This window comes from Elephantulus edwardii, unplaced genomic scaffold (genome assembly GCF_000299155.1).
Source record: "Elephantulus edwardii isolate Elephantulus edwardi_28Jun2011 unplaced genomic scaffold, EleEdw1.0 scaffold00085, whole genome shotgun sequence".
In the NCBI taxonomy this organism is placed as follows: domain Eukaryota; kingdom Metazoa; phylum Chordata; class Mammalia; order Macroscelidea; family Macroscelididae; genus Elephantulus; species Elephantulus edwardii.
Window position 1 is genome coordinate 11334232 of NW_006399835.1, and position 13405 is coordinate 11347636.

Sequence of the window (13405 nt, forward strand, 5' to 3'; positions counted from 1 at the left end):
CCTAATATGTCAATATTTATGCGTTCCATTTCTTTCTTAACAATTTCTAATTTTGCTTCATTCATGGTTCTCACATTCCATGTACCAATCACTAGGGTCTGGCTTTCATAATATATAAATAGAACAGTCCAGAGTTCAACCTGGATCAGAAGAGTTCATGAACAAAGGATATCACTAGAGATGTCGGATGGATCTAGACTGAAAGCAGAGAACATCAGGAAGCTCTTTGTCTGTGTTATACTGATATGTTCTAGCATGTGACAATTGTTATCTGAGCATAACAAATTGTGAATAATATGTCAATGAACATGAATGCAAAGGCTCTGAATTCTACATCTATAGACTATAGTTGTTGTGCACTGTCTCCTCATATAGCCCAGCCTCCTGAATGATCTGTTCCACATATAGATTGAAGAGATACGGAGACAGGACACCTTGCTGGTGCACTCCTTTCCTGAACCACAGCCTCTTCCAAATCCAGCTTGAACTTCCGGCAATTCTCTGTTGAGATACTGTTTGAGCCATTTTTTTAAAATACATATATAACCTTTAAGCAAAGTTTACTTTTATGTGAAATTAGTGATATCTTTCTATCATTTCCTATTTCTGTTGGATTACCATTTTGGGGAATGAACTGACCTATAGCTGACACTCCAGTGACTTTTCAGAGGCAATGATCACACAGGAGGAGACCACCCATCCTTCTCGTGTGGAGCAACTGATGGATTCAAACCGCATGCCTTCAATATTGCAGCGCAGATTCTTGCCACTAGGCCATCAGAGCTCCATAGGTACATAAGGACTAGCAAGTATATATATGAACAAAATAAAAGGATATTTTGTGTTTTAGTATCAGGAAAGGCATACATCAAATTTACACTTTTCCATCTTTACTTATTCAGCCTGCATGTCAAGCAAATAACTCAAGGAACACACTGAATCATTACTGGTAAAATGGTTTTTCTGTATAAAAACTCTTCCATTCAAGTATTTGATCTGGTCAGGGCTTGCTGCTGCATGGCAACACAAGAAACAAATGTATAAAAAAGAAACTCAGGGAATTGACATGAGTTAAGGGGAAACAAGCTTCAGTGAGGGAAAGACAATATTGGTGGTGGTGTGTACTATCAAGTTGACTCATAACAATCCTATGACATATGGATCTGAACCCTGCCCTATTCTGTCCCGTCCTTACCATATCTGCTACACTGGAGCCCATTGTCACAGACATTGGCAATGCATCCTGAAAATCTTCCTCTCTTTCACTGACTCTTTACCCTTCTTCGCATGATGTTCTTTTCCTAGAAATGGGCCCACCGAATAACATACAAAAGTACATGGCATGAATTTCCACCATCCTTGCTTCAAAGGAGCACTTTCTCCAAGACTTATTTGTTTGCTCTTTTGGAAGTCTATGGGGTAGTCAGTATTCGTCTCCAGTGCCACAACTCACTGACATCAATTCTTCTGTCTTTCATTGTCCAACTTTCCATGCATAACAAGTCATTGAAAAGACCATGACTTGAATCATGTGCAACTTAATCTTTAAACTGATATCACTGCTTCTTAACAACATGGAAAGTCCCTGACAGAAGATTTCTCCCTATGCCACACATCTTTTGATTGTTTGACAGCTGGTGCCCAGGATATTCATTGTGGATCAAAGTAAAATGAAATTGTTGACAGCTTCAATCTCTTCTTCATCTATCATGATGTTGCCTAATGGCCCAGTGGTGAGGATTTTTGGTCTTTTTTGATGTAGAGGTGTAATCCCTATTGAGGGCTATAGTTTTTGACCTTTCAAACAAACATTTCAATATTGATGATGTTCCACTACTACAGCAAGCATTGCCCAAGAGTCCTAGGCCTCTCACTGGCTGCAGCTGCCTCAAGCTTTCTCTCCTCTCTTTCCTTCCCTTTTCCTTTCCATTTCTCCTCTTCCCAAGAACTCAGGTCAGTGGTAGTGCCCAGTTACCTGCTGGTGGTGATCCCCAAGGCTTGGCCTTGCTCTATGCCCTCTATGAAAGGAAGCACACACACACCACTTCATAGTCACAAAAGACAGATTCAGACAGACTGAGAGATATTTCACCAGAGCTGTTAGGAGGGTTTGAAGAGAGTTCTCTCTCTCTCTGGTCAACCAGAGTTTCATTCTGAAAAAGGTTATAGGGTGGCAATGAAAAAATATTAAAGTTTATGTTTTTTCTTTGTGAGACTATTTGAGTTCCATCTCAGCGCTGTTCGATGGTGTTGCGTTAATAAAATCAGAACTCTCTCCATTCAGAGACAGTTTAATATTAATCACCTTGGCAGTATTCCACCAGTCCAGCTGGTACGCTGTGGGGCATAATTGTTTTAAGAGACAATTCTTTTTATTATCAGGAATGATGTTTTTATTCATAACAACTGTAGATGAGGAAAGTAATCAAGATTGTAAAGTCAGAATCCAAGATACACCCTTCAGAAGCCTGAAAGGGAAGCCCATCTCTTGGAAACCTATGAAATGTATTTCAGAGATGTGTAGTTTCTATTTTGTCCACCAGATGACACCTCTACTACCAAAACAAGAATCCATCCTACTGACAGTGTAAATCTCTGGTGTAGAGCACACTTTCTGATATTTCATGTAATGTTTTAATAAAAGGAAGAAAATGGAAGAAAATGGAACATTGATGAACTTCATTCCACAGAACTTGTTAGATATATCTCATTGATTCTCTGTTTTAATAAAAAGTTGAAGAAAAATTCAAACCTTAATTTACACTAGTGACGAATTCTACAGGCAATATTATCAAAAGCACATAACAACAGTAACTACACGTAAACACTGAATGTTATTAAAAAGTGCAGGAAGGAGAAAATAGTCAAAGCTCAGAGAAACAGCTGGGAGAGATAGTATCTTCCTTTAAACATGTGTTTGTAATTCATAGTTTTGTTTCTTAAGCCATTATTTCAAACTTTCCAAATAAATTCAATTATGAGATTAGGGGGAGGAGGGAAGACAGGAAAGAAAGAAAGAAAAGAATATAATGGCTTTCAGAGGAAACTTTAAAACTTGTTCTTAAAAGTTGAGTCACCAAAGCAAATGGAAGAATCGATGATATAAAAGGGTTGAACAGATATCAAAGTGTAACTTGAGGAGACAAAGTAAAGAATTACTTTGTAATAAAATGTGTCAAAACTTGGAATTAGAAAATCAAAAGAGAAGTGTACTTTCCACATCTCTCAAACTGAAATAACTGATGAAAAATTCAAGTCATAAGATACGGAAGGATTATATGGGAAGAAACATCAAAAGTAGGTGGAAGGCTGACCCAGCTATTCCACTGCTGGAATATACTACCAGGGAACTACAACTCAGACACAAATGTAGATTTGTACACCACTGTTAGCAGTATTACAAGTCTGAGAACATGGAAACAGTTCAAATGTTTAACTGCAATCAAATGGATTGAAAAATCACAGTACGTTCACATAATGGAATATTATGAAGTTCTCGGGAGCAACAATTTCGAAAATAACTACATAACTTGGGAGAAGTCTCTCCCAAGAAGACTGGAGGGCATTATGCTGAGTGAACTAACTCAGTCTCATAAGTATAAATATTGCATAAGGCCATTATTGTAAAAAAAAAAAAACCAACAGAAGGATAACTAGTAAAACGTGTATGGAGACCCAAGGGGTATAGGGTGGGAGCAGAGGAGTGAGGATGGGCAAGGGGAAAATCATAGGGTCACACAATTTTGTGGGTGGAGGGGGCTAAAGGAAATGGCAAAGATCTGGTGGGGATCTGGGAAGACAGGGTAATGGTGGGCAAAGTTGAATGGTGATTAATTTTATAAAATATGATCAATGGGTATGATTTTGTGAAACACAATGTGAATGAAGGATAGTGTGAAACATAATGTATATGAACCTTGTAAGCAAACTAATAACAAATTAAAAAGGAAACCATGAGGAGTAGTTCTACTCTGTAAAACATGGGATTGATTGTCAGGTTAAGAAACAGCTTGATGATAATTAATTGGTTTTGAGGCTTTTTAATTTTAACTCATTTATGAATAGTGGAACACAGTATATATGAATGATTGTGAAAGTACATGTAGAAAATGCAACATATAAAAATGTATGTAAACCAATAAAAAAGAACTATGAAAAGCAAAAAAAAAAAAGGAGGAGGACATATCTAAATAAAACACAATGTATAATAATCTTGTACGCAAACCAATATAAAATAAAAACTTTTTTTAAAAAAAATTATAACTAGTAAGATATGTATACAGGTCCAGAGGGGGAAGAAAGCAAGGGATCTTAGAGTGGAGAAGGGGGGAAATCATAGGATTCTGGGCTTTGGTGTCTAGGGGAGACTGTGAAGGAGTTGGGGGGAGCTAATCCAGTGGAGACCTGAAGGGGCAGGGTAGTAGTGAGCATAGATCAATGGTATTTAATTTTATAAAACACAGTGTATGGGGATAATCATATGAAACACAATGTGAATTAAGGAATGTATGAAACACGATATATATGAATGAAACACAGTTTACATGAGTTTTGTGTTCAAACCAAGATAAAATAATTTTTTAAATTATTTTAAAAACTAAAATAAATTTTCACCATTGATCCATGTTTACTGTTGTTGCTGTTGCTGATTGCTGTGGAGTTGAGCATGACTCATAGAGATGCTATGAACAAAATATCTGAAGCCTTTCTATAACTATTGTAATTTCTCAAAGTACACAGAGTTTCCAGAGGTATGTGGTTTAGGAAGTGGATGCTACTCCTGGTATTTTGGGGTCCCCAGTGGATCTTTTTTGATTCCTTAGCCCCCTACAGTCACCCATCAAACTCTGCAACCCTGTGATCCCATACCCCCTCATCCCCACTCCTCTTTTGGACTTTTGTACATTTCTTACCAGGTATCCTTCTGTTTTTATAGTAATGGTCATATGCAGTGTTTGTCCTTAGGAGGCTCCACTGCTGGGAATAAATTTTTTTTTTCTTTTATTTTAAGGAATAAAAAAAAAAATTGAAAAAAGAAGTGGAAGTAATACATAAAATCACTGTGCTAGAAACAATGCATCAGTTTTCAACCACTTCAGGAGGCAGCATATGGTCAGGAACTCAAGGTGCTGAAGGAAGACGTTGAAGCCTCACTGAAGACATTGGTAAAAAGCATGGCTCCAGGAACTGACATGTTCACTCATCTGTGCTATGAAATCTTTAAGATATTTTTCTGCCTGATACCTTACTGGAAAATCCCTCTGTGTGACCTTCTGAAGAAAAGTGATACAACAGAATACATGCTCTCCTTTCTCTTGGGCTTGGATCAGGCGACAGCAAGGTTCTATCGCTCAGCCATGGCCAAAATCAAGGCTTGGGACCTTCGCGGAAAGAAGAAGGAGGAGCTGTTAAAACAGCTGGACGATCTGAAGGTGGAACTTTTCCAGCTGCGCGTCGCCAAAGTGACAGGCGGTGCGGCTTCTAAGCTCTCCAAAATCCGAGTTGTCCGAAAATCCATTGCCCATGTTCTCATTGTTATAAACCAGACTCAGAAGGAGAACCTCAGAAAATACTATAAGGGCAAGAAGTACAAACCCCTGAATCTGCGGCCCAAGAAAACACGTGCCATGCGCCGAAGGCTCAACAAGCATGAGGAGAACCTGAAGACCAAGAAGCAGCAGCGAAAAGAGTGCCTGTACCCACTGCGGAAATATGCAGTCAAGGCCTGAACTTAAATAAATAAAACACAAAATTTAAAAAAAAAAAAAAGAAAAGTGATACAACAGAATACAGAAGCACTGAACAGTATTGAAGAGTGATGAATTCTCTACACAAGCAAAATATTGCTTATGATGATTTTTTAAATGGTTGCAGTGATTTGCTGTCCCTGAAAGGCCACTGGAGGGTCAGTTATGGGTCAATTCCAACTCAGTGGAACACACAGTAATATAGCCTTTAATATAGATTATATTTCAATATCAAGAAACCAAAAATTTCATTACTGGCTCAATAAACCACTTTAAGATAAATGGAATTTTAAAAAGATTGGATTTCCCCACCATCTTGGAGCCCATGTAGGTCTCCTGAGAGCAAGACCTCTAAACCATAAAGATGACTGAGAAACTGTGGTGAGAAGCCACTTTTGCTGACTGTAAATGAGAACAAGAAGCAGAGGGCGCACACAGCTCTTTTTAAAAGTGAAGATGTTTATACACAAGACAAAATGGAATTCGATTTATGCCAGAGATGTGGTTACGTTTAAGGCAAAAAAATGATCCAGTGACTCCTGGTGGCAAACCTAACAAAGCCAGAGTCATCTGTTGTTGCTGTTGTTGTTATGTGCCCTTGAGTCATTTGCGATTCATAGCGACCCTATTCACAACAGCCCTAAACCCTGCTCTATCCTGTGCCAATCGCATTGCCTCTGACACACCCATCCTGATTACCCCAGTCACTGAATCAATCCACCTCATAGAGGGCCTTCCTCTCCTGCGCCGTCCCTCCACCCTCTCTAGCATGATATCCCTCTCCAAGGACCCGTCCCTCCTGGAAACATGTCCAAAGTATGTCAGACGAAGCCCCAGAATCCTTGCCTCCAGGGAGTTGCTTGGTTTAATCCTCTCCAGGATGAATCTGTTTGTTTTCCTAGCAGTCCATGGTACACTCAAACTCTTCTCCAGCAACACAGCTCAAAGGCATCAATTCTCCTTCTGTCCTCCCTAGTCATTGTCCAACTCTCTGATGCATAACAAGTGATTGCAAAGACCGTGGCCTGCATCAGGCGCACCTTAGTCTCCAGAGAGACACCGTTGCTCTTGAGTACTTTAGAGCGGTCCCTAACAGCAGACTTTCCCATTGCGATATGCTTTTTGATTTCCTGACTGCTGGTGCCAAGAGTGTTGACTATGGAGCCGAGCAAACTAAAGCTGTGTACAATCTCAATCTCTTTACCATCCATCCTGATGCTACCAATTGGGCCAGTGGTGAGAATCTTTGTCTTCTTGACATTGAGCCTCAGTCCATACTGAAGGCTGCAGTCATCTAGAGTCATCTCGGTAAAGGAAACTGGTGCCCCTGGAAACAGTGGCATGAATCAGGCCAACTTTCAGAGCAACCCTCCTGCTAAGGCCGTTGGACACAGAATCTGGTGCCCTAGTGGTAAAAAGCTGAGCTGCAGTCCTGAAGGAATGCAATTTATTTTTTAAAAATGCAGTCATCTCTCTTAGAGCTAGGGATTTTGAACATTTCTTCATTTGCTTGTTAGCCATCTGAAAGTTTTCTTCGGTGAAGTGTCTGTTCATATCCTGTGCCCATTTTTCTATTGGATAATTTACCTTTATCTTGTTGTGGTGTTCAATATTTTATAAATTCTGGATATACCAAAAACTTTTTCCCAGGCTGTGGCTTCTCTTTTTACCCTGTTGGGGAATTTTCTGGATGTGCATAAGGATTTGATTCTTAGAAGGTCCCATTCATCTATTTTATCTTCTCCTGGTTGTAGGTTTTTCAGGATACTTGGAATACTGTTTATGTTGTGGATTAGGACTTCTAGCGTTCTTCCAAGCTTTTCTTTAATGAAGATTATAATCTTTGGTTTTAGTCCTAGGTCCATGATCCACCCTGAGTTGGTTTTTATGTATGGAATGAGGTGTGGGTCTTGCTTGAGTCTTTAGCAGTTACTTTTCCAATTTTTCCAACACCATTTGTTAAAAAGGCTGTCGTTTCCCCACTTGACTGATTTCATCTCCTTGTCAAAAATCAGTTGACCATAGATAGATGGGCTGATCTCCGGGTTCTCAATTCTATTCCATTGATCTATGTGTCTGTCATTGTACCAGTACCATGCTGTCTTAACCACCATGGCAGTTTAGTAGGATTTGAAATCAGGGAGTGAGATATCTCCTACCTTTCTTCTATTTTTAAGGAGTGCTTTGCTTATTCGGGACTTCTTTCCATTCCAAATGAAACTGGAGATTGCCTTTTCCATCTCCTTGAAGAATGAGATTGGTATTTGTTTAAGAGGGAAAATTATTGGGTATTTTTGTCATGACAGGAGTCCAGAGTGAAGGCTGTATAGTGGAGTGGACCTGGGGGAGGAATTGTAAAACAATGAAAGAATTTTTCTTTTCCAAGAGGGTAATGTAACTGGGGGGGGGGAGGGTTGGGAGGGAGAAAAGTGCAACAATGAATGAATGGAAATTTTTAAAAAATGCAGTCATAGAAGAAATACAACTAGAATGGTCCAGAAATGAAATGGCAAAACTTTAACTCACTTACTTTAGACATGTCATTGTCACTATTGTTAGGTGCCACAGAGTCAAGTACAACACATAATGACCCTATGAACAAACACCTGAATATATTGTTGTTGGTAGGTGTTTTGAAGTCGAATATGATTCATAGCAACCCTAGGAACAACAGATCTGAAGCCCAGCCTATCCTGTGCCATCCTCATCATCTCTGATACACTTGAACCTATTGCTGCAGTCACCATGTCAATCTATCTCATCCTTTTCCAAGAAATAGCCTCTCCTAGCAACGTGTCCAAAGTATGAGATAAAGCCTCATCATCCTTAACTCCAAGAAGGACTCTTGTTTTTTTGTTGTTTAATGCCGTTGAGTTGTAGACTACTCATAGCGACCCTATGAACGAACAGCCTGAGCACTGTTCGTACATAGAGTTTCCAGAGGCAAGCCATTTTGGAAGTGGATGCTGCTTCTGCTTCCAGGCTTGATTTAGTCAGGAAGCTCCAGCCAACACTGTCCACCATGGGTGTCCATTACCACGATTGGCACATCACTGTCATAGGCTTCAGCATCACAGCAACCACGAGTTACCTCTGTACGGCAACACACAGACCAGTGCTATACCACCTAGAAGAATGTTTGACAGGAAGACAATTTGAACCTGGCCGAGGGCCACAGAAGACAATCACCCACCTTCAGCTTGGTAGCACAGCTTCCTTCCACTAGGCCAACGAAGCTCTCTCTTGGTCGTCGTCATTGTTATTGTTGTTTAATGCCGTCGAGTCGTAGACGACTCATAGCGACCCTATGAACGAACAGCCTGTACTCTAGCTGCACTTTTTCCAAGCTGTAACTATTTTTTCCTTTGGTAGTCCATGGGAAGTCCATAATTAATACTCTTCTCCAACATCACAACTCAAAGGCATCAATTCTTCTTCTGTCATCCTTATTTATTGTTCAGCTCTCAAATGTATAGCAAGTGATTGAAAAGGTCACAGCCCAAATCAGATATGTCATTGTTGTTTTGTGTACCATTGAATCAGAACCGATCCATAACTAACCCTCTAGTGGGTTTTCAGAGTCAGTATAATCGCATGGGAGGAGATTGCCCATTTTTCTCCCACAGAGTAGCTGGTATATTTGAACTGCATGCCTTCAGAATTCTTACACAGCTCCTTACCACTAGGACTCCAGAGTTCCCTAGATATGTCGTTGTTGTTGTTGTTGTTGTTGTTGTTGTTGTTGTTGTTGTTGAGTGCCACTGAGTAGGAACCAATGCATAGCTGATCCTCCAGTGGGTTTTCAGAGGTAGTGAATCACACACGAGGAGTTTGCCCATCCTTCTCCGGTGGAGCAGCTAGCTGGGGATTAGAACTGCATGTCTTTGGAATTGCAGCACAGCTTCTTACCACTAGGCCACCAGAGCTCCCTAGTTAAGTCATCATGAGATATCAATTTGTTTGGTGAAGTAAAGGAAAAAAACTGAGGGGAGCTCTCAACAGCATGGGTTAATGCAATAGCCAGAACAATGAATTCAAATATGGCAACAATCATGAAGATGACAGCACCAAGCAACATTTTGTTCTGGTATGGATGACAGAAGAATTGATGCCTTTGAGCTGTGGTGTGGGAGAAGAGCACTTAACACCCCATGGATGGCTAAAAGAACAAACAAATATGTCTTGCACAGGGTGCAGCCAGAGTGCTCTTTGGAGGTGGGAATGATGAAGCTTCCCCTCACCTAGTTTGGGTATATTGCTAGGAGGGGCTATTCTTGGAGAAAGACGTGATGCTGGAAAGGGTGGAGGGTTGACAAAGGAGAAGAAGATCCTTGACCAGGTGGATTGACACAGTAACTGCCACAGTGGTCTCTAGTGAGTCAGGGAAGTGCGAGAATGGCACAGGATAGAACAGGGTTCAGATCTTTTGTTTATAGGGTCACTATGAGCCACGCTCAACTTGACAGCACCTAACAACAACAATGTACACACTAACTCATTGCCACTGATTCAGAAGCAACTCATACCTGATCCTCCAATGGGTTTCCAGAGGCTGTAAATCATACAGAGGCAATTTCTCCTCTTTCTCCCATGAAGCAGCTGGTGGATTTTGAACTACTTGTCTTTCTGCTGGCAGCATAACTCCTTCTCCACCAGGCCACCAGAACCTCTCAGTATACACACAGCCACCATAAATTGGAGTTTATTTCATGACAACCAACAATGACAAGCTTGTTGTTACATATATTTTTACCCAATACTTTTTGTTTCATAGCAATGCCATAAATAATCATAAACAAGAGCTTAGGAAACCAAAAATCTGGCTTCTATCCATGGTTATTATTTGATCAATGTGCACCTCAGCTTTGATCAAGTGAATCAACATCTCTAGGTCACAGATTTCACAGCTATAAAATGAGAAGGGGAGAGGAAAGTTAATAATTTCTTTTTTAAATTTTTCTTTTTATTAGTTTATTTGCAAAATTTGAATACATTGTTTTTGATAGCAGATTTCTTCCAAGTCAATAATTTCTAAGGCTCCTTTCTTAAAATAAATGGCAGGATTCACACAGTTAAGTTTCTAAGTGGCTGTCAAGTGTTATTATTAAGGCAGAGTACCACTAGAGGTCAGATTAAGCTTGGTAATCTACCTAATCCAACCTACATGGTGAGCAAACACAAAATATTTCTTAGATTAATGTATTTCTTTTTGTCAGGCCTGTACCTAACACCTTCTTAGTCGATCAATGTTGGCCCAGTGCTATAGAACAAAAGAGGAGTTTGTTAACTTTAGCATGAGTGGCATCCACTTCCTAAACAATATGCCTCTGGAAATTCTATGAACTTTAATAAATGATGATAGTTATAGAAAGGCTTCAGGGCTTTTGATCATAGAGTCAACTATGAGCTGTGCTCGACTCGAAGGCAATCAACAACAACAACAAGAGCTGCATGATACCAGAATCTTCTTTTCCTTTCTTTTTCAAAAGTTTCATTGTGGTTTGAGTTAAAGTTTGCACAACAAATTAGTTTTCCATTTATGCACATTTTGTTCCGTGATATTCATCGCACTCCCCTCAAAGTAACACCACTCTTCCCATTATCTTCCTGAGAACTCTACTTCCATGTCTGTCTTCCCTGTGCCTTCTTGCCTCCTGAATTTAAAATTGATTGTTCTGAGGACCACATTCTTCACAGGTGTTTCATTTCATTGATAGGCCAGTCTATTGTTTGACTGAAAGGTGATCCCAGGGCTGAGTTCAGTTTCAGGTTGGAAGGGTGTCTTTGTTAATTGACTGTGTCACCTGAAGCTCTCCTGCTTCCTGTTTGCTCACATTACCATGTTCACCAATCCTTTACATAGAATTGGGAGCTGTGAAGAGACTAAAATTATCACTTGAACTTTCTTATTAACTGTGCTAAGAAAATCTCACTACTTTTATATATGGAATTTAACACATTGCACATATTGTCAGTGAAGTCTAAGGAAACAAAAGAAAGAAAGAAATGAGAGAGAATATACATCATCCTTCTATAACTGACTTGCCAACCTACCAGTCAGGTTCAACCCCAGGCACAGTCTGAAGTCTACAATATTGGAATTTTTGTGTGGCCTATCATTCCTTCCATTGTTCTTGTTTTCTCTCTTCTCAAGAATTTCAGTCAAACTCTTCTCAGGAAATATTTAAAAAATTAAATAACATATAATGAACTTAGCATACTTCCCTAAGCACACTGACATTCTGTCAGAGTTAGGAACTGAATATTCAACCACTGTACCACGAGGACACTTTCTATGGAACTACATCCCTGATTCTCCTACAGTCTCTGGCCTTCTCTGTATCCATGAGAACAACAGGATTTTTCCAGGTTTTGTTCTGAGTCCACTTATCTCCTTAATCTGTTTCGAATGGCAATCTAAAAGTAGTAACCATTCATATGGATAGTAACTTATGGGACAAAGTAATTAATTATTGTTGTTGTTATGTGTTTTCAAGCCAGAATCTACTCATAGTGTACCCCCCAGTGGGTTTTTAGAGGCTGTAAAGCACAAAGGAGGAGATTTCCCAGCTTTTTCCTAGATGCTTGATTGATTGTTGTTAGGACTCATAGTGACTCTATGAACAACAGATCTGAACCCTGTCTCAGCCTTTGTCATCTTTGTTATCTATGACACACTTGAGACCATTGCTGAAGTTACTGTATCAATCCATCTCATTGAGGGTCTTTCTCTCTCACTGTCCCTCTACTTTTTCAAGTATAATGTATGTACCTCTCCAAGGAATAGCCTCTCTTAGCAAACATACCCAAAGTATGTGAGAAAAATCTGTCACCTCTGCCTCCAAGGAGCATTCTGGCTGCACTTTCTCCAAGACATATCTGTTCTTTGGGCAGTCCATGGGATATTCAGTCCTCTTCTCCAATGCCACAGCTCATAGACATCAATTCTTCTTTGTAATCCTTTTTCATTGCCCAGCTCTCAGATTATAGCAAGTGATGAAAAAGACCACCGTCTGGATCAGGCACACATTAGTCTTCAAACTGATATCATTTTTCCTCAGTAATTTGGAGAGGTCTCTGACAGGAGACTTGCCCAGTGCAATATGACTCCATTCTCCTAACTACTGGTGTTGATTGTGGATCCAAGTAAGATGAAATTTTTGGCCATCTCAATCTTTTCTCCATTATCATGATGTTGCTCATTGATTCACTGTAGAGAACTTTTGTCTTCTTGATGTTGAGGAGTATCCATATTGAAGGCGATAGTCCTTGATCTTTGCAGCAAGCATTTCAAATTCTCCCCACTTTCAGCAAGCAAGGCGTGTAGTTTGCATAGCATAAGTTGTTGATGAGTCTTATTCTGGTCCTGATACCACATTCTTTTTCATGGAACCTAGTTTCTCAAATTATTTTCTCTGCATATAAACTGAATTGGTATGGAGAAAGGTTACAACCCTGGTACACATTTTTTCTGATATTAAACCATGCATTGTTTCCCTTGCTTTATTCAGACAACAGTTTAGAATTAACATGAGCACAATTATGTGTTTTGGGATTTCCATTCCTCTAATCATTATTGATTATTTGTTTTGATCCACACAATCAAAAGCCTTTGCATAGTCAATAAAGTGTAAATTGAGTAAACAGACATTCTTCTG

At 39.7% G+C, this 13405-nt stretch overlaps 1 pseudogene; it reads left to right on the forward strand.

Annotated features, from left to right (window-relative positions):
• Positions 1 to 5357: 5357 nt before the first annotated feature.
• On the forward strand, positions 5358 to 5729 carry LOC102848286 (annotated as a pseudogene).
• Positions 5730 to 13405: the final 7676 nt, after the last annotated feature.